The 21,320-nt window shown below is 41.4% G+C and overlaps 1 protein-coding gene and 1 non-coding gene across 7 annotated transcripts in view; one reads left to right on the top strand and one right to left on the bottom strand.

Annotated features, from left to right (window-relative positions):
* The window catches only part of ASCC1 (activating signal cointegrator 1 complex subunit 1), a 126,245-nt gene that overhangs the window by 35,656 nt on the left and 69,269 nt on the right, over window positions 1-21,320 (top strand). The gene's annotated exons all lie outside the window — the stretch shown is intronic.
* On the bottom strand, window positions 2,067-2,196 carry LOC116466191 (small nucleolar RNA SNORA36 family). Its single transcript, XR_004247430.1, has one exon. It is a non-coding gene; the product is annotated as a small nucleolar RNA SNORA36 family (small nucleolar RNA).

Genomic DNA, 21,320 nt, shown 5'->3' with positions numbered 1-21,320 from the left:
TGAACTCCTGGGCTCAAGTGATCCTCCCGCCTCAGCCTCCCAAGTAGCTGGGACTACAGACGTGGGCCACCATACCTAGATCATAGCATGTGCTTTTTTTTTTTTTTAAAGTTCCCCTGTAGAACATCACACACCAGGGCCTGTCGGGGGGTGGGGGCTTAGGGGAGGGATAGCATTAGGAGAAATACCTAATGTAGATGATGGGTTGATGGGTGCAGCAATCCACCATGATACGGGTATACCTATGTAACAAACCTGCACATTCTGCACATGTACCCCAGAACTTAAAGTATAATAATAAAAAAAGAGACCAGAAAAAAAAAAACAAAATATGAATAACTGTAAAAAAAAACCCAAAAAATAAAGTTCCCCTGTATATGTAGCTGCTTTTAAATGTCCTCATTTCACAGATTCTTCTTGGACCCTTAGGTGGTCTGTTGTATTCCTCTGCCAGCAGTCCTTTTGCCCCAGGCACTCACAATATGCACTCTCTCACCCTGCCGTGGCGCCTGCCACTGCTTTCAATGGCCTCCAGCCTGATATCCAGACTATGCCACCATTCCTGTTAGCCCTCCAAGTCAGGTGAGACAGCAACCAGTCACTCAGGCAGCCCCACACAAGCCAGAACATTGAAGCTAGTTCTATTTTTGCTCCATCCTGAGGGAAGAGCTGGAAATTGGGTAGGTTCTTCCCAGTGGTGGGGCAAGGTGGGACAGATTGAGTGGGGGCAAAGATGAATGAAAATGGCGCAAAGTTTTCTACCACTTGGAGCTGTGACCTTTTCATGGTTAGGTGTATGTTTGGTTCCTGCAACTTCTTAACTGGTTTTTAGGGTTCTTCCAAAGCTGCTTTGGTCTGTATGTTGTTATTTGATATGTCCATGGGGGAATGAGGGCCTAGAGCTTCCTAGTCTCCTTTCTTGCCGTTTCACTCCAGTTTTGTATAATTTTCAGGCATTATTTCATCGAATGTCTTTTCTTTCCTTTTTTTCTCATCTCCTTCTAGAGCCCTGATTACATGTGTATCAGAATACTTGAGGCCGGATGCGGTGGCTCACACCTGTAATCCCAGCACTTTGGGAGGCTGAGGCGAGTGGATCGCTTGAGGTCAGGAGTTTGAGACTAGCCTGGCCAACATGGTGAAACCCCATCTCTACTAAAAATACAAAAATTAGCTGGGTGTGGTGGCGCACGTTTATAATCCCAGCTACTAGGGAGGCTGAGGCACAAGAATCGCTTGAACCCGGGAGTTGGAGGTTGCAATGAGCTGAGATGGTGCCACTGTACTCCAGCCTGGGCAAGTGAGACTGTCTCAAAAAAAAAAAAAAAAAAAAAAAAAAAAAAAATCAGTTGATATTGGTGCACAAGTTACTGAGATTCTGTCCAGACTTTTTTTTTTTTTCTCTGCTTCAGTTTTCCAAAAATAGTTAAATATTCCTTAAGTCTCATGTATGATTCATGAAAAAAAAAGAAAAAAATTAAATATTCCTTTATTGTTCAAAATTTTTGTTTTTCCAATTTTATAATGTTAAAATCTCTTTGTTTTTTAAATTTCAGCTTCTATTTTGTTTTTATTTCTGAAAAGCAACCATGTATGAAAATAATTCAGTTTCTTTTTATCTTAGTTCATCAGACCTGACTTCCTAAAACTGAATGTAACTTGTCTGTTAGTCCAAGCTCAGTAAATCTTCAGCCTCTTCAGTTCCATCTCTTCTAGGCATCTTTAACTGTTGATATATTAAACCCAAGCAGGCATTTTTGTAAGGTGAGAGGCAAATAGGCCGGGCACGGTAGCTCACGCCTGTAATCCCAGCACTTTGGGAGCCGAGGTGGGCGGATCACAAGGTCAAGAGATCGAGACCATCCTGGCCAACGTGGTGAAACCCTGTCTCCAGTAAAAGTACAAAAGTTAGCTGGGCGTGGTGGTGTGCGCTTGTAGTCCCAGCTACTCGGGAAGCTGAGGCAGGAGAATTGCTTGCACCAGGGAGGTGGAGGTGGCAGTGAGCCAAGATTGTGCCACTGCACTCTAGCCTGGTGACAGAGTGAGACTCTGTCTCCAAAAAAAAAAAAAAAAGAGAGAGGCAAATGAATAGAATAATGCTTTCGAACCAATCATCTCCCGTAGCCCATTTCAATGTCCCAAAGTTTAGTTAACAGAACAGGGAAGCTGCCTTGAACTGAACTCAATACTTTGGAATCAGCTTCTATTTTAGATTCAGGAGGTACATGTATAGGCTTGTTACATGGGTATATTATATAATGCTGAGGTTTGGGTATGACTGATCCCCTCACCCAGGCTGCTTCAGGTTGTATAGTTTCTATAGTTGTGTCTTCAAGTTCACTGATTTTTTTTTTGAAGTGTCTAATCTTTTGTTAATCCCATTTGATGGAATTATCATTTTTGATTTTTGATTTTTATATATTTTTAGAGACAGAGTCTCGTTCTGTTGCTCAGGCTGGAGTGCAGTGGTGCTATCTTGGCTCACTGCAACCTCCGCCCTCCTGAGTTCAAGTGATTCTTGTGCCTCAGCCACCTGAGTAGCTGGGATTACAGGCACACACCACCACACTTGGCTAATTTTTGTATTTTTAGTAGAGACGAGGTTTCACCATATTTGTAAGACTGGTCTTGAACTCCTGGCCTCAAGTGATCTGCCTGCCTAGGCCTACCAAAGTGCTGGGATTACAGGTGTGATCCACCGTGCCTGGGTAGCTCTTTTATTTTTTTATCTCTTGAAGTTCCATTTGGTTCTTTTTTTTTCTTTTCTTTTTTTTTAAGACAGGGTCTCGCTCTGTTGCCCAGGCTGGAGTGCAGTGGCACAACCTTGGCTTACTGCAACCTCTGCCCCCCGGGTTCAAGCAGTTCTTGTGCCTCAGCCTCCTGGTTAGCTGGAATTACAGGCATGTGCCAACATGCCTGGCTAATTTTTGTATATTTTTAGTAGAGATGGGGTTTCACCATGTTGGCCAGGCTGGTTTCAAACTCCTGACCTCAAGTGATCCGCCCTCCTAAAGTGCTGAGATTACAGGAGTGAGCCACTGCACCCAGCCGGTTCTTTTAAAAATATTTTTCTTTTCCGTCATTAGTATTTTAATGTTTTTTTTAAATAGTTGAGTTTCATCACTGGATGAATCCACTTATGGGATATTATGAATAAAGCTGCTCTTCATGCATTTTTTTTCTGCTAGTAATCTATAATATTGTAAATTAGCCTGAATGTCCCACTGTTTTTATTCACTCAATTGATAATTGAGTGATGTATAAAATAGCAAATATGTATTGAGCTTTGTATTTTGCTAGACAGTGTTCTAAATGTCTCGTATGTTCATTTTGTTTAATCTTCAGTCCCTCCCTATGAGGTAGGTATTTATATCTCATTTCACTGATGGAGGAATGGAAGCTTAGAGAGAGTAACTTGCCTAAGGTGCCACACCTAGTGGATGCCACAGTGTTAAGTAGAGCAGTGATACGAAGTTGCGTAGGATCTAGCATCTGCTCTAATTTATATAATCCAATAGAACAAATAGTTTACAGTCCTAGGGGTCAGTGAGGGAAAGTTATTTGAATGGGAAAAAAAATATCCTGTTAAACAATTGAAGACATTTTGATGGTTGGTTGCTTGCTAATCAACTGACCAACTGCTAACCAACTATACCAATCTTTCAGCAGGCATTTTCAAGTGAGAACAGCCTTGACTGGAATTCGGTAATAATTTGGACAGTATTTGAGGGTTTAAAAAAGAGCAGCAGGCCAGGCGCAGTGGCTCACACCTGTAATCCCATCCCTTTGGGAGGCCAAGGCAGGTGAATCAGTTGAGCCCAAGAGTTTGAGATCAGCCTGGGCAACCAAAACTTGTGTCTACAAAACATACAAAAATTAGCCAGCCTGGACAACAAAGCAAGATCCTGTCTCAGGAAAAAACAACAACAGCAACAAAAAAACAAGCAGCAGAGCTTTCCACTTTTGCTTGGGTTATTATTCAAATCATACGCTCTTCCCGAACTGTTGAAAAGAAGTGTCATATGGATCAGATATTATCTAAGGACGTGTTCATTAGGATGTCTGCCTTCAGTCCTGGTTCAGGACTTAAGAAGGTGAGACTCTTCATCTTCTGGAAAAAAAAAAAATTGATATTATTAATGTTTGTTTCTTTTTTTGAGAGGGTGAATTTATTTTTCTTTATAGCTCATGTCAAATACATCAAGTGCTTTTGGGATCTCTGATATGAAAGGTTCTACTGAAATATCAGGTTATAGTTTACCCTACCTTATGAGTTTTCTATTGCTGTGTAAAAAATTACCACAATTGTAGCAGCCTAAAACCACACCCATGTATCATCTCACAGTTCTCTGGTAGTTTCATAGTTCTGCAGGTTGGAAGACCCAGTGGGCTGGACTAGGTTCTCTGCTTAGGGTCTCACAAGGCCAAAATCAAGATGTTGACCAGACTGGTATCTCATCTGGAGGCTCTTGGGAAGAATCAACTTCCATGTGCATTCAGGTTGTTGGCAGAATTCAGATCCTTGTGTCTATACGTCTGAAAGTGCCGTTTCCTTGATACATGGCTGCTCTGGCTTCATCAAATCCTTCTCGTGTCAGATCTGACTTCTGCCACCAGCCAAAGACTCTGCTTTTTAAACAGCTCATGGATATAGATTAGTCTCATTGGGATAATCTCTCTCTCTTAAAGTCCGCTGTACCTTGTAACATAATATAATTCATAGGATTCATACATTATCACAGCCACAGGGTCCGCCTACAACCTGGATTATACCCGGGTAAAAGGTCATTAGGGGTAAGTCTGAGAATTCTATCACAGCTATTAATTTTCATTGTTAAATGTTGTTGTGAAGGTCACATTTCTGGTACAACAGGCAACTTTTCTATGCTCAGATCTCATTCTATCCTTCTGATCATCCTTCCTTGAACATAATTCTTTCTTCCTTTAAAACAGTCGGCCTCTTTTTCCTCTTTGTTTGGTAGCAGACTTGTCCTTGACCTCACCCTTGGCTCTTCACGGAAACTGAATTTACCTTTTAGGATAGCATTCCCTGAAGTCACCTTTGTTTGTGTTCATCTGTTATATAAGAAATATTGTTTGACTGCAGACATTATCACTATCATCCCTATGCTTCAGTTCCCTAAGCCTGAGTATTTAATGTAGGATTTAGCTGCTCACAGACATTGGCAAGGTATTCTTCATCTGTGTGAACTGCAGATAAGCTGCACCTTATTTTTTCACTCTTTCGTCTCTTGCATTAAGATTCAAAGATGTCTCATTGCCTAGAAGTTCAAGAAGCATATTACAACCCTGTATATCTCTCAATCATTTTTTAGCTAGTAATGCTGCTATAATTCCACTTTATCTCACAGCAGGGTCCAGTAGAAAGCACATCAGTAATGAAAAACGGTAATTCAAAACCATGCGCAGTGGAACATTTGAAGGCTTATAGATCCATCTGAAGCAACAGGGGATTTCTCAGGCTGCCTAGAGAACCTGAATCGGTTATAGCTGCCGAAACTACATAATTCTGCTCATATTATAACATGGAGGCTTACACTGGGCAGAATGGGTAATGGGTCTGCATCCCCTTAACTCCCTCAGGCAGGATTTTTTTCCAGTTAGTATTAGTCACTGAAGAAGAAAATGTTTATATAAAAGCTTTAGTGTATAATTTAGGATTTTTCATGTGTAAGGGGAGTTGTAGGATTTGTAGTTATCTTTTGAACTGATATAGAATGAAGATGGGATAGTTGTCTTTGGTTGTAAGGAAAATTGTAAAACACCCCGAGTTCTGATGTTGGGTAGGAAACTAAGAAAAGGAAATATTTACAAGATTCATATATTGTCCCATTTCAGTGGAGATACTAGTTTTGAACAGGTTTTTGCGTCTTATTGATTCATGCACTATTTATTAAATGTCTACTTTATACCAGGTATACATAACATATAAGACATATTATGTGCCAACAATGGACTCTACTCTTAAGGATCCCATACTCTAGGGTGTGGAAAATAGACTTCTTCCAGAAATACAGTGTTGTGAGATAAGTGCTACTGGAAAGTGCAGTGGGTACCCAGAGGAGAAATTCTGTAGTGGTTGGAGAAGGCTTGATAAGGGAGCTGACAATTGAACAGTCTGGAAGGGACAGGAGTTTGTGCGAGGCTGGCAAATGGGGGCAGGGAGCATTCTGCACAGAGGAAATGTCACTTGTGAGGTATTCAGGGGAGAGTGAGGAATTTGTTAAGGCTGGTACTTAGAAAAGAGGTAGAGTAAGGAAGAGGTAGGAGTTAAGAGTGGAAATGACATGGCACCCAAGTTGTGAAAGCTCTTGTGTGGGTTAAGGATTTTGAATGTAATATCCTATAGATAGTAAGAAAATAGTTAAGGCTGGGCATGGTAGCTCACACCTGTAATCTTAACACTTCGGGAGGCTGAGGTAGGAGGATCCCTTGAGTCCAAGAGTTTGAAACCAGCCTGGGCAACATAATGAAACTCTGTGTCTACAAAAAATAAAAAAATTAGCCAGGCACGGTGGTGTGTACTTGTGGTCCCAGCTACTTGGGAGGCTGATGTGGGAGGAGGATTGCTTGAGTCCAGAGATAGAGGTTACAGTAGCCATGATTGTGCCACTGCACTCTAGCCTGGGTGACAGAGGGAGACCCTGTCTCCAAAAGAAAGAAAGAAACAAACTAGTTAAGATTTAAAGCAATGACTGTGATGAACTTAGCACCGTAGAAAAAAAATTGAAGGCAGTGTGGAGGATGTCTTGAGAGGTAAGGAGATGGGCACCAAGGCAGGTACCAGTTGGGAGGCTATCGATACCGGTGGCTCACGCTTGTAATCCCAGCACTTTGGGAGGCCGAGGCGGGCGGATCACGAGGTCAGGAGATCGAGACCACGGTGAAACCCCGTCTCTACTAAAAATACAAAAAAAAAATTAGCCGGGCGTGGTGGCGGGCGCCTGTAGTCCCAGCTACTCGGAGAGGCTGAGGCAGAAGAATGGCGTGAACCCGGGAGGCGGAGCTTGCAGTGAGCCGAGATTGCGCCACTGCACTCCAGCCTGGGCGACAGAGCGAGACTCTGTCTCAAAAAAAAAAAAAGAAAGAAGACTAGGGTTTGTGGCATATTCAGGAGGGGATATATTCCAAAGATATTTCAGAGTTCTGCTCTAAAGTGGGGATAATAATGGTATTTATGTTACAGTGTTGATATGAAGAGTAAATGAGTTAATAAGTTTAAGGTGTTTGGAGCAGAGCATGGCACGTAGTGCCGAATAAATGTTATTGTTCTTATAATTGTTGTAATTATTGCTGTACCAAGTAAGACTTGTAGTAATCCCATGGGTTACAAAATGGAGGGGAGGGAAGGAGTGGCATTAAGAAGCAGCAACAGATCTCTCTTGTGCTGTTAACCCATCAGAAACGTGAGAGGGACCAGGGTCTGTCTTTGGGAATAAATGTAAGTTGAGTAGATGCCTTGCTAACTAGTGCTTTCAAGTAACTATGGAGGAATAGTGAAGCTTTTAGAGGAGTAGGCTGAAGGATTCTTTGTGCTCATCTAAAGTAAGTGGGGTGGTGCATCCTTTAGTGAGGGGAGATGCTCTTCACTCCTCTTTAATTGGTAAAGATCTTTAGACAATGCATGAGAAGTTCTTTTCTCTGGTCAATGTAAAAGCCCATGCTTGAATATTTGTCCACGTTTTAAGAACCTCTCCACTTTCTTGTAATTATGTATGAATAAATAGAATTTGTAAGCCAGGAGAAACAAAACCCTTTTTTCTAAAGCTTATACAGCTTAAGACAGTATTTCATTAATAACACATAGTGACTTGCAAATCAAAGTCAGCTTTTCTGAACATTCTTAAAGAATAATGGAAATGACTCTGCAGAGCCTAATTTAGCTTCCAGTACTGCTTTAAAAGGGAGAGCAAAGATGGCATTTGTCTAGTGCTGCACAGTCATGTAAAAAGGAAGAGGGGGAGGCTTGTATTTATTTCGTACTACTGTGTGCCAGAGACTTCATATGTGTTTTATTTAATCCACAGAGCAAAACCTGAGACAGAAGTATTGTCTGTTTTATAGATGATGAAATTAAGCTTCATAGCGACTGAGTAACTCGCCTAGGGTCATGCTGCTGATAGGTGGCAGAATTTGAACATAGGCCTGTCTGGTTGCACAGCCAACTTCTCTTTTCATCACTTTGCCTTATTTAAATAACTTCTTTTTATGAATGAACTTCATATCACCTGCCCAGAAACAATTCTACAGGATTTGGCCATAAAAAAAGAAAGAACGAGTATAGGGGAAGCATGCATATTTTCTCTTTTTCTTTGCATAGAATATCAGAAAGTGAATTGGTAGATCCCTCACACATAATCTATTTTGTTAGCAGGTAATTATTTAGGTTTTGTGGGAACATGTAAAAAGTTTGTAGGTCCTTTGACTTACAGGTAAACCAGGCCACCTCCCTTATTTTACAGAGGAGGAAGCCGAGGCTAGAGAAGTGACATGACTTGCCTAATTACAGCTGGTTTGTGACAAAGTTAGAATTAGAACCCTAGGCTCTTTACTCCAGGTTAAAGGCACAAACCTTTGTTATACCTGGAGTTCCTAAAAGATGATATATGTGAATATGATTTGAGAATTATTTTTTGTCTCTGACAATTGGCATGTACCATCAAGGCAAAGGGCTATAAATTATTTACATTCTGGGTGCTACACATTTGGATCAGATTCTTCACTATCATGTAGTGGAGTGTGAGCTTACAGGTCTATGTCTGGAGAGAGGCCTCCCTTCTACTTGCTGACAGCGCTGGCAGTTGCACCTGTGTTATATCCCATCTCATGGAAAGGATGGTTGAGCTTTAAGGAAGCAGAGAATGCTTCATGATGGGCTAATCCATACTGCTTTCTACTGGCCTTTTCCCCAAGCTTGATATCTATAGATTTTATTATGTCTTGTTAATTGTTCCTACTGATAGTATTATTAGCAGTTCTGCCCCACTCGAACCCAGGGTACTGGATTAAAAGCGATACCAGTGAAGGGCCTGTGATGATGTGGTGACTGCTAGTGGTAAATCATGAGCTGCAGTTTGAATGAGAGGGCTAAGGTCCGTGCACCCAGGACTGATGAGTCAGGACATGACCTTGAACTCGGTGAACTGTGACTTAGGCATATACATAAGTTTTCTTTAGAGGAAGCTTTTGCATGCATGGATGAGGCCTTATTTAACAAGAAAGAAACTGAGGCTCAGTGATATTGTGACTTAGCTATAAAGAAACATGTTTATTTTCATAAACAAAACTGCCCCAGAAAATTCCTGTTACTTCACCCTTTGCTTCTCCCTGCTGGGTGGAAGGTCAATACCATTAGAACTTTCAGGCGCCAGCCTGGGTGGCCAACCTAATGGAGTAAGATAGTTCCAGCTCCAAGTAATGGTGAACTTGGAGCAGGGCCCAGTGTAATTAAACCCCTGCAGTAAAGAATTTGATGTTGGTTGGTCTTCATTCATCTCAGTGAATGGGCTTGTGGCAGGAATATGATATATTCCGAGCAAAGAAAAACAGTGGCTCTAGAGATTTATGCTATTGCCTTGAAGATTGTTTGGTTCCAAATTAAATTTAGATAATTCAGTAAGAGAAAAGTTTCTCTTGGTAGATGGCATTATGAGGTAGGGCAGAATTTAGAGCATTTCTCCATTCATTAAAACACTGTCCAGTGGAGTTACTTGTAAATTATATAGTCTACAGTAGAGTTAAGGATTATTTGAACCCTTATGACTCATAATTCCAAAAAGGGCTTTCGATCCTGTGACCCTTAGGTGTCCTGTCTGTACCTTGTCTTGCTCCATTGCCTTCTGTGTGTTTTGTTTCCCAGTACTCGGTGTTTTCTTGGCAAGTAAACTCAGGTTGACTAGAGTGCTAGGCTCCCAAAGGGTAAGGCAGGGAAAGCAAAGTTGTAGAACTTCCTTTTTCTAGCTGGGTATTAGGGCAAATTTATGCAAGAGAAAGTTGAAGAATAAAGAGAAAGAAAAAGGAAGAAAGAGCAATGGAGTATCAAAGTGACTGAGATAGTTAGCTGGAAATGTTAAACCATTAGGCCATTTTCCTCTTATGTTTCCTAGTCATTTCCAGGTCTAGAAAGGTACTTGTGTGCACTTTCAGGCCTTTAGAATTGAGTCTGGCTCTACTAGTTAAGTCTTGATTTGGCATGCCAGTGACAGGGCATTTCTTTCCCTTGTTTTTCTCTCTCTAGTCACTGTATTTTATATATAAAAAATATATAATATAAAAAAATATGTATAATATAAAAATATATATAATATAAAATATATAAATATATAATATAAAAATATATAAATATTATATATAATATTAAAATATATATATTTTTAGAGGAACGAGTGTAATTTTACCTTTAAAAAGTCTCAACATTGGGCTGGGTGCAGTGGCTCATGCCTGTAATCCCAGCGCTTTGGGAGGCTAAGGCCAGCGGATCACTTGAGGCCAGGAGTTCAAGACCAGCCTTGTCAACATAGTGCAACCCCATTTCTACAAAAGAAAAAGAAAAAAAGAAAAAAAAAAGCCCAATATCTATAAAAGCTTAAAAACAAACTGCTTCCTCTTTTATTTGTGCTTAGAGTTTTTCTTTTCTTTTTTTTTTTGAGACTGAGTTGCTCTTTTGCCCAGACAGCAGTGCAGTGGTGCAATCTTGGCTCACTGCAACCTCCGCCTTCTGGGTTCAAGCGATTTTCCTGCCTCAGCCCTCGAAGTAGCTGGGATTACAGGCGTGCACCACTAGGCCCGGCTAATTTTTTGTATTTTTAGTAGAGACGGGGTTTCACCATGTTACCCAGGCTGGTCTCGATCTCCTGACCTCGTGATCCGCCTGCCTCGGCCTCCCAAAGTGCTGGGATTACAGGTGTAAGCCACTGCACCCAGCCTTGTGCTTAGAGTTTTTCTTAAAAAACTTCAAAATTGTTAAATGTAACACACATCAGAAGACGATACAGAACAAATGGATGTTTTATAACCACGGTGCAGGCTGGAGATACAATCTTATCAGCACCCTAGACTTCCTTGTCTTGCCTTTGTCTTCTTCCCCTAAAGGGTAACCACTGTCCCAACTTTTACAGTAATCACATCCTTTGTTTTCTTTAGTTTTATCACCCAAGTGTATTTCCCCAAAGATGCCTTAAAAAACATTTTGCGAAGGGGGCATGTGACAGGCAGAACAATGGCCCTCCAAAGATATTCACATCCTAATCGCAAAACCGGTGACTATTACCTTTTATGGCAAAAGAGACTTTGAGATGTGATAAAGTTAAGGATGTTGAGATGGGTCTTTATAAGAGGGAGTCAGGCTGGGCGCGGTGGCTCACGCATGTAATCCCAGCACTTTGGGAGGCCGAGGTGGGCAGATCACTTGAGGTCAGGAGTTGGAGATCAGCCTGGCCAACATGGTGAAACCCCATGTCTACAAAATTAGCCGGATGCGGTGGCGGGTGCCTATAATCCCAGCTACTCAGCAGGCTGAGGCAGGAGAATAGCTTGAAGCCAGGAGGTGGAGGTTGCAGTGAGCCGGGATCTTGCCATTGTACTCCAGCCTGGGCGACAGAGCAAGACTCCGTCTGAGAAAAAAAAAAGAGGAAGTCAGGAAGGTCAGAGTCAGAGAGGGAGAGGTGATGATTAAAGTGGAGATTAGAGTGATGTGACTCTGAGCCAAGACATTCAGGTAGCCTCTAGAAGCTAGAAAGGTCAAGGAAATGATTTGCCCTGGAGCCTCCGCAAGGAATGCAGCCCTGCTGACTCATGTTAGACTTCTGACCTCCAGAAGATGGTAGGATAAGTTCGTATTGTTGTAAGCCACAAAGTTTGTGGTAATTTGTTATAGCACCAATAGAGAATTTATACAGGAAGTAGTTTTAAACTCACAGAAAAGTTGAAGAAAAGAATAGTATCCTTCATTCAGATTCACCTATTGCTAATATATCACTATTTGTTTTAGTATTCCATTTTTATCTTTCTGAACTGCTTTAGAGTGAGTTGCACATGTCATAGCCCTTTAATCCAAAATATTTCAAAATATTTTAATTAAAAATATTGGGGGGGTGGGGTCTTGCTATGTTGTCCAGGCTAGTTTTGAATTCCTGGTCTCAAGCTATCCCCTCCACCTCAGCCTCCTGAGCAGCTGAGACTATAGGCGTGCACCATTGTGTCTGGCAAAATTTTTTTTATGCATAATAATGTTATAGTTCTCAACCTCAATACATTTAACATTGATAGTTTTATCTAATTTACCATCCATGTTCGAATTTTTTCACTTAATCCAATAATATCCTTTGTAGCATTTTTTCCCTCTCTAGTTTGGGATTCAGTCTAGGATTAGGTGTTGTATTTAACTGTCATGTTTCTAGCCTCCTTGAATCTGGAACATTTCCACAGGCTTTCTTTGTCTGCCTTTCTTTTTTTTTTTTTTTTCTTTTTTTTGAGATAGAGTCTCACTCTGCTGTCACCCAGGGTGTAGTGCGGTGGTGTGAGCACCACTGCACCTTGAACTCCTGGGCTCAAGTGATACTCCTGAGTAGCCAGGATTCCAGGTGCGTGGTGCCACACCGGCTCTTTGTCTTTCTTGACGTTGGCTTTTTAAATAGAATGCTTCTCACTTTTGATCTGTCTGGCATTTCCTTATGAGTAGACTTAGGCATTCCTGGATGGAGCATTGCATAAGTGATGATGTGTCCTTCTTAGAGTATACAGTGTCCCTTGTTGGTGATGTTAATTTTGACACCATCCAGTCAGTGTTGATTAATTTCTTTATAGTTACTATAGTTTTACCTTTCAACCGATAAGCAACCTGTAAGAGGACATTTTAAGACTATGCAAACATTCTACTCCTCAACAAAATTTCTCCTTAGATTTAACATCCTTTAATGATTCTTGCCTGAATTTTTTTTTTTCTTGAGACGGAGTTTTGCTCTTGTCGCCTAGGCTGTAGTGCAATGGCACAATCTTGTCTCACTGCAACCTCTGCCTCCTGAGTTCAAGCAATTCTCCTGCCTCAGCTTCTTGAGTAGCTGGGATTACAGGCACGTGACACCATGCCCTGCTAATTTTTGTGTTTTTAGTAGAGATGGGGTTTCACCATGTTGGCCAGGCTGGTCTCGAACTCCTGATCTCAGGTGATCTGCCCGCCTTGGCCTCCCAAAGTGCTAGGATTACAGGCATGAGCCACCATGCTCGGCCATGAATTTTGCTATTATAGTTACAAAATTATAATTTTCCAACTCTAGTGTCTTCTCTGTTGATCAGTTGGCATTTGGTATTCTACTGTAAGAAACAACTCTCCCTTCTCATCTATCAGTTTATCAATCACTGATACAGAATAATACATTTCTATTTTTTCAGTAGTTTGTTACACTTTATTAATTATTTTGGTGCTCAAACCGTTCCTGATTTAACCAGTGGGGCTTCCTTCAAGCTGGTTCCTATGTTAGTGACATACCTACTCCCCTCTACCTTTTCTTTTTAGTGTTTCCACGCTTTCTGGCATAAAAAGCTGTTCCAGGCTCGTCTTTTACTTTGATGTTCCAGCCCTGGAATCAGACATTTTTCCAAGGAGCCCTGGTTCTTTTTAGTGGGAGGTGGTGTTAGGGCTAGACATGGATGCCACACATGCTCGGGATGTCAATCAGTGTGACAGATCTAGGAAATATATGCAAACACACACAACATACGTATACATGCATATACATGGGCACCTATTCATGCATGTACGTAGTTTAGAAATCAAGAGTTCACACAGATAGCTCCAATTTCAGTCTGTCCCCACAGGGTTCTTTCTTGCTCTTCCCTGTTTCGTATTAGTATGTCCCTGCTTCCACAGCAAGAACCCTGGCTTCCAGCATCATCAACACCTTTACTCATTTGCTCAGTCCTGTAATACCTCTAAAATAGTTTGGATTTGCTTTGCCTATACGTCTACAAAAATAAACCAAATAAAATAGAATTGAGGATTTGTTTGCAGTCCTCCCCCTAACCCTACCCGAAACTGTGATGTGAAGTCAAATATTGTTTTTTTTTTTTTTGAGACAGAGTCTCACTCTGTTACCCAGGCTGGAATGCAGTGGCGTGATCTCGGCTTACTGCAACCTCCTCCTCCCAGGTTCAAGTGATTCTCCTGCCTCAGTCTCCCAAGTAGCTGGGATTATAGGCGAGTGCCACCATACCTGGCTGATTTTTGTATTTTTAGTAGAGATGGGGTTTTGCCATGTTGGCCAGGCTAGTCTCGAACTCCTGACCTTGGGTGATCCGCCCACCCGCCTTGGCCTCCCAAAGTGCTGGGGTTACAGGCGTGAGCCACCACGCCCGGCCTTGTGTTTGTTGATTCTTTTTTAACCCCCTCTAGTGTGGATTTGATATTCATTTAAAATACAGTTGGGTTTATTTTTAGTTTACTTTCAAATTAGGTTTCTTTCCTGTTTCCATACTTGTTTATTTTATGTTTGAATATGTAGACCATTAACGTGCTTCCAAAAGCCAAAGCTATGTAAGAGGCATACATACCCAGAAGTGTCACACATTCTTGTATTCTTTCTGCCCCTTTCTCCTTCATCCCTTGTGGGTGACCAATATCATTGTTTTCTGGTTTATTTGTCCTGTGTTTGTTTTTGTAAAAATAAAAATAAGCATATATATATTAATGTATGTTTTCTTATTTTCCCTTCTTTCTTAAACAAATGGTAGCAAGTATAGAAGCTCTTCTACACTTGTCTTTTTTTTTGAGACAGGGTCTTGCTCTGTCGCTCAGGCTGGAGTGCAGTGGCACTATCACAGCTCACTGTAGCCCCGACCTCTGGGACTCAAGTGATCCTCCCACTTCAGCCTTCTGAGTAGCTGGAACTACCAGTATGCATGTGCCACCACACCTGGCTAATTTTTGTATTGCTTGTGTAGAGTTACTGGGGCTGGTCTCAAGTGATCTGCCCACCTTGACCTCCCAAAGTGCTGGGATTGCAGGTGCGAGGCACCCCGCCCTGTCCTGCACTTTGCTTTTCTCATTTAATAATAGGTCCTGAAAAATCACTCCAGATCATTTTATACATGTATTTATACATAGTTTTCAACGATTCTATACTTGAGCATTTAAGTGTTTTGCAGTAATGCTGTAATGTCTAACCTCATGCATACATATTTTATGTTGTTGTATCTTCAGGATAAATTCCTAGAAGTAGGATTGTTGGATATATTAATCTGCTCAGGCTGCTGTCATAGAATACCACAGACTGGGTGGCTTCAACAATAGAAATTTGTTTTCTCTTAGCTCTAGAAGCTGGAAGACTAAGATCAAGGTGCTGGCAGGGTTGCTTTCTGCTATAGCCTCTTCCTGGCTTGCAGATGGCCACCTGCTTGCTGTGTCCTCATGTGACTGTTTCTCTTTGCCGGCCTTTTCTCTGTGCTTTCTCACTCATGGTGTTTCTTCTTCTGAATAAAGACACCAGTCCTGTTGGATTAGGGCCCCACCATTATGGCCTTGTTTAACTTTATCCCCAAAAGGCCCTGTCTCCAAATACATTTACATAGAGTGGAAGGGCTTCAGCATATGAATTTAGGGGGGACACAATTCAGTCCAGAGCATTGGGTCAATTGGTAAATACTTATTTATGGTGTCTTTTGTTTTATTAGATATTGCCAAATTTCCCTCCACGAGAATTGTACCATTTTGCATTTCTGCTAGCAATGTATGAAAGTGCCCATGTCCCTACAGCCTCTCCAACAGAGTGTATTGTGAAGCTTTTGAATTTTTGTCAGCTTGATGGGTGAGAAATGGTATTCAGTGTAGTTTTAATTTGCATTTTTTAAATGAGCAAAATTGTATGTCTTTCTACATGTTCGAGTCATTTTTATATCTTTATTCTTGTGAAGTGTCTGTCTTTTGCCTATTGTTCAATAGCATTTTGAGTTTTTTCTTTGATTTTTAAAAGTATTTTATTTATTTATTTTTTTGAGATGGAATCTCGCTCTGTCACCCAGGCTGGAGTGCAATGGCATGATCTCAGCTCACTGCAACTTCCACCTCCCAGGTTCAAGCAATTCTCCTGCCTCAGCCTCCTGAGTAGTTGGAACTACAGGCGTGTGCCACCACGCCCAGCTAATTTTTTTGTATTTTTAGTAGAGACAGGGTTTCACCATGTTAGACAGGATGGTCTCGATCTCCTGACCTCGTGATCCCCCTGCCTCGGCCTCCCAAAGTGCTGGTATTACAGGCGTGAGCCACCGCCAGTGAGCTAGCCAGGTGTGGTAGCTTCAGGTGGGAGGCCTGCTTAAGGCCAGGAGTTTGAAACCAGCCTGGGCAATATAATGAGACCCCATTTCTACAAAAATTAAAAAAAAAATTAGCTAGGTGTGGTGGTGTGAGCTTGTAGTCCCAGCCACTGGGAGGCTGAGGAGAGAGGATCGCTTGAGGCCAGGAGTTTGAGGCTGCAGGATTCATGATCATGCCATTGCACCCCAGCTTGGGTGACAGAGGAGACCTTGTCTTAAAAAAAAAAAAAATAAATAAAAGACGTAGACACAACTTATTTAACAGCTTCATTAAGGTATAACTTACAACCATAAAATTAATTCATTTTAAGTGTACAATTTAGTGATTTTAAATAAATTTACAGAGTTGTGCAATCATTACCACAATTCAGCTTTAGAACATTTCCATCACCCTAAAAAGATCCCTTGTGCCTGTTTGCCGCCCCACTCCTCACCACAGGCAACTATTAACCTGCTTTCAGTCTCTTTAGATTTGTCCTTTCTGGACATTTCATATAGATAGAATCATATAATACGTGGTCTTTTGCATCTGGCTTCTTTTATTTAGCATAATATTTTGAGGTTTATCTGTATTTTTGCATGTGTTTTGCATGATTTCCGAATAGTGTTGCATATATGGCTAGCCTACATTTTGTTTATTCATTCACCAGTTGGTGGACTTGTGGATTGTTCCTACTCTTTGGCTATTATAACTAATACTGCTGTGAGATTCATGTACACATCTTGAGGTGGATCTTTGTTTTCATTTCGTTGGGTAGAATCCTAGGAGTGAAATGGCTGCGTTGTATTTTTTTGTATGAATTTTTGAGTAACTGCCAAACTGTTTTCCAGAGGGGCCGTGCCATTTTACAAATTTATATTTTACAAAGTGGCTGCTCAGTTTTTCCATATCCTCATCTACACTTATTATTGTTTATCTTTTTGATAATAATAATTCTGATGGGTGTGAGGTGATATCTCATTTTGGTTTTGATTTGCGTTTCTTTAATGACTAATGATGTTGAGTCTCTTTTCGTAAGTTTATTAGCCATTAGTATATCCGCTTTGGGAAAATATCTGTTCAAATCTTTAGCTTATTTTAAAATTGGATTATGTATCTTTTTATTGTTGAACTTTAAGAATTTTTTTTGTTTATATTTATCAGACATAGGATTTGCAAATGTTTTTCTCCCAAATATTTTTCTCTGTGGCTTATCTTTTCATTTTCTTGATGGTATCTGTTGAAGCACAAGTTTTAAATTTTGATTAAGTTCACTTTATCCATTTTTTTTTCTTTTATGGATTATGCTTTTGGTGTCATATCTAAAAAAAGGCAGATATTGTGGTTTTTTTTTTTTTTTTTGTAGAGAAACTCAATTATGTTGTTTTTTTCTCTACAAAAAGAAATGTGTTTGCTAGGCTGGTCTTGAACTGGTCTAAGTTGCCGAGGCTGGTCTTGAACTTCTGGCCTCAAGCGATCCTTCCGCTTTGGCTTCCCAAAGTGCTGAGATTTCAGGCATGAGCCAATGTGCCTAGCTAGAAAAGGCAGATGTTAAAACCACTTTCCTTTCATAGAATTATGAGATTCTCTTTATTCTCAGGCCTAATTTAGTGATGAGATCCATTTATTGAGTGAGCTGTGTTGAAATGCATAAGGACTTGCCTCTGGGTAGTGGTCCTATGGTCCTAGCCCACTTTGGGCAACTATTACTAGGAAGGCTATGTATATAATATTGATCAAAAGTATAGGCTTTAGGGCCTGACTGCCTGGGTTTGAATTTTGACTTCATCTCTTCCTAGCAATGTTACCTTGGGAAAGTGGCTTAATTTCTCAGTCCCTCAGTTTCCTCATCTGTAAAGTATGGATGATAATAGTGCTTCCCTCATAAGATATTTGTCTATACATTGCATAGAAAACGTTTGGAGCAGAGCAAGGGCCCAACAAATATTACCATTATTGCTGGGGAGCAATTCTCAATTGTAGTTTGGGATGGAGTTGTGCATATTAAAATCATTTGAGGGGCTTTGCATGCCTTTTCTAATGTGGCAGGCCATGAATTAGAGAAGCTGGGGTGATAAGCCTTGCACTTAGCCTTCCTTGACACATTTAAAGCTGATTGTTCCTTACAATCACTTTCATTAAATGAGGCAATTTGGGTTGATGTGTGGAATCACAAAACTTTTCATCAGATGTAAAAATAGCTCAAGCTCCATTAACACTTAGAAAATGAAGAATCAACTAACTACTGTTGCCAAGGCAAATATTAGGCAGTAAGCCTTAAGTAAACCAAGAACAGGATGTAAGCTATTCACATTTGATAAAATACCTTTCTCTGCCTTTGGAGCATTTTATTAGGCCAGAGACCTGATTATACAATAACTTGCAATTCAGCAATAGGATTCCTGTTTCATTCCTGTTGGAATAGAAGAGCTTCAACTTGGCCGGGCGCGGTTGCTCATGCCTGTAATCCCAGCACTTTGGGAGGCTGAGGCGGGCGGATCACCTGAGGTCAGGAGTTGGAGACCAGCCTGTCCAACATGGTAAAACCCCGTCTACAAAAAATCCAAAAATTAGCCAGGAGTGGTGGCAGGCTCCTGTAATCCCAGCTACTCAGGAGGCTGAGGCAGGAGAATTGCTTGAACCCAGGAGGCAAAGGTTGCAGCGAGCCAAGATCGCACCATTGCACTCTAGCCTGGACGACACAGCAAGACTCCATCACAAAAAATAAAAATAAAAATAAATAAAGTAAATAAATAAATGGATATGGAATGCTTTTATCAGATGATAAAGTTTGCTACTAAAGGATGCTGGTGGTTGCACAACATTGAATACACTAAATATAAATACCGCTGTATTGTACACTTTAAAATGGTTAATTTTATATTATGCGAATTTCACCTCAATTTTAGGGATTCATGAGGTATATTTACTTTTTGTGCTTCCCAGAGCCAAAATTTTTTTTTGGAGATGGAGTGAGTCTCACTCTGTCACCCAGGCTGGAGCACGATCTCGGCTCACTGCAACCTCTTCCTCCTGGGTTCAAGCAATTCTCCTGCCTCAGCTTCCCTAGTAGCTGGGATTACAGGCACACACCACCATACCCAGCTAATTTTTGTATTTTTAGTAGAGACAGGGTTTTGCCATGTTGGTCAGTCTGGTCTTGAACTCCTGACCTCAGGTGATCTGCCTGCCTCGGCCTCCCAAAGTGCTGGATTACAGGCGTGAGCCACCGCGGCCAGCCAGAATTTCGTTCCTTTTTGAGGCTGAATAATATTCCACTGTGTGTATATGCCACGGTTTGTTTATCCATTCATCTGTTGATATACATTTGGGTTATTTCCATCTTTTGGCTGTTGTGAGTAGTGCTTCTGGAAACATGCATGTACATGTATTTGAGTCCCTTTTTCAGTTCTCTTAGGCATATACCTAGGAGTAGAATTGCTGGGTCATATGGTAATTCTATGTTTAACTTTTTGAGGAACTGCCAAACTCTTTTTCACAGAGGCTGAGTCATTTTACCTTCCTAGCAACAATGTATGAGGGTTCCAATTTCTATACATCCTCACCAGCACTTGTCATTTTCCATTATTTTGATTTTTAGTGGGTGTGAAATGGTACCTCATAGTGGTTTTGATTTGCATTTCCCTAAGTGACTAATGATGTTCATGTGCTTGTTAGCCATTTGTATTTCTGCCTTGGAGAAAAGTCTATTCCAGTCCTTTTCCCTTTTTTTTTTTTTTTTTTTGAGACAGAGTCTCATTTTGTTACTCAGGCTGGAGTGCAATGGTGTGATCTTGGCTCACTGCAACCTCTGCCTCCCGGGTTTAAGCGATTCTCCTGTGTCAGCCTCCCGAGTATGTGGGATTACAGGCGCCTGCCACCACACCCAGCTAATTTTTTTTTTTTTTTTTTTGAGACGGAGTCTCGCTCTGTCACCCAGGCTGGAGTGCAGCGGCGTGATCTTGGCTCACTGCAAGGTCCGCCTCCCGGGTTCACACTATTCTCCTGCCTCAGCCTCCCGAGTAGCTGGGACTACAGGCGCCCACCACTGCGCCCAGCTAATTTTTTTAATTTTTAGTAGAGACGGGATTTCACCGTGGTCTCGATCTCCTGACCTGGTGATTGGCCCCCCTTGGCCTCCCAAAGTGCTGGGATTACAGGCGTGAGCCACCGCGCCCGGCCTAATTTTTATATTTTTAGTAGAGATGGGGTTTCACCATGTTGGTCAGGCTGGTCTTGAACTCCTGATCTCAAGCGATCCGCCTGCCTCAGCCTCCCAAAATGTTGGGATTATAGGCGTGAGCCACCGTGCCTGGCCCCTTTTCCCATTTTAAAATTGGGTTCAACTGGGTTCTGTGGCTCACACCCATAATCCCAGCTATGTAGGAGGCTGAGGCAGGAGGATTGCTTGAGTCCAGGAGTTTGAGGTTACAGTGAGCTGTGATTGCGCCACTGCAGTCCAGCCTGGGTGACAGAGCAAGACCCAGTCTCTTAAAAAATAAAAAAAATTGTGCCGGGCATGGTGGCTCACTCTTGTAATCCCAACACTTTGGGAGGCTGAGGCGGGTGGATCATGAGGTCAGGAGATTGAGACCATCCTGGCTAAAACGGCGAACCGCGTTCTCTACTAAAAATACAAAAAAATTAGCCGGGTGTGGTGGTGGGTGCCTGTAGTCCCAGCTACTCGGGAGGTGGAGGCAGGAGAATGGCATGAACTCGGGAGGCGGAGCTTGCGGTGAGCCAAGATCACGCCACTGCCTTCCAGCCTGGGCAACAGAGTGAGATTCTGTCTCAAAAATAAATAAATAATTAAAAAATAGAAATATTAGATTGTCTTTTCGTTGTTGAATTGGAACAGTTCTTTATATATTCCGGATACTAGACCCTTATCAGGTAAATTACTTGCAAATATTCCTGCCATTCTGTAGGCTTCTTTTCACTTTCCTGATAGTGTTCTTTGATGCACAAAAGTTTTTTAATTTGGTGAAGTCCAGTTTATTTTTTTCTTTTGTCG

This window comes from Hylobates moloch, unplaced genomic scaffold (genome assembly GCF_009828535.3).
Source record: "Hylobates moloch isolate HMO894 unplaced genomic scaffold, HMol_V3 SCAFFOLD_3, whole genome shotgun sequence".
Classification (NCBI taxonomy): Eukaryota; Metazoa; Chordata; class Mammalia; order Primates; family Hylobatidae; genus Hylobates; species Hylobates moloch.
This window is presented reverse-complemented; position numbering and strand designations above follow the sequence as displayed.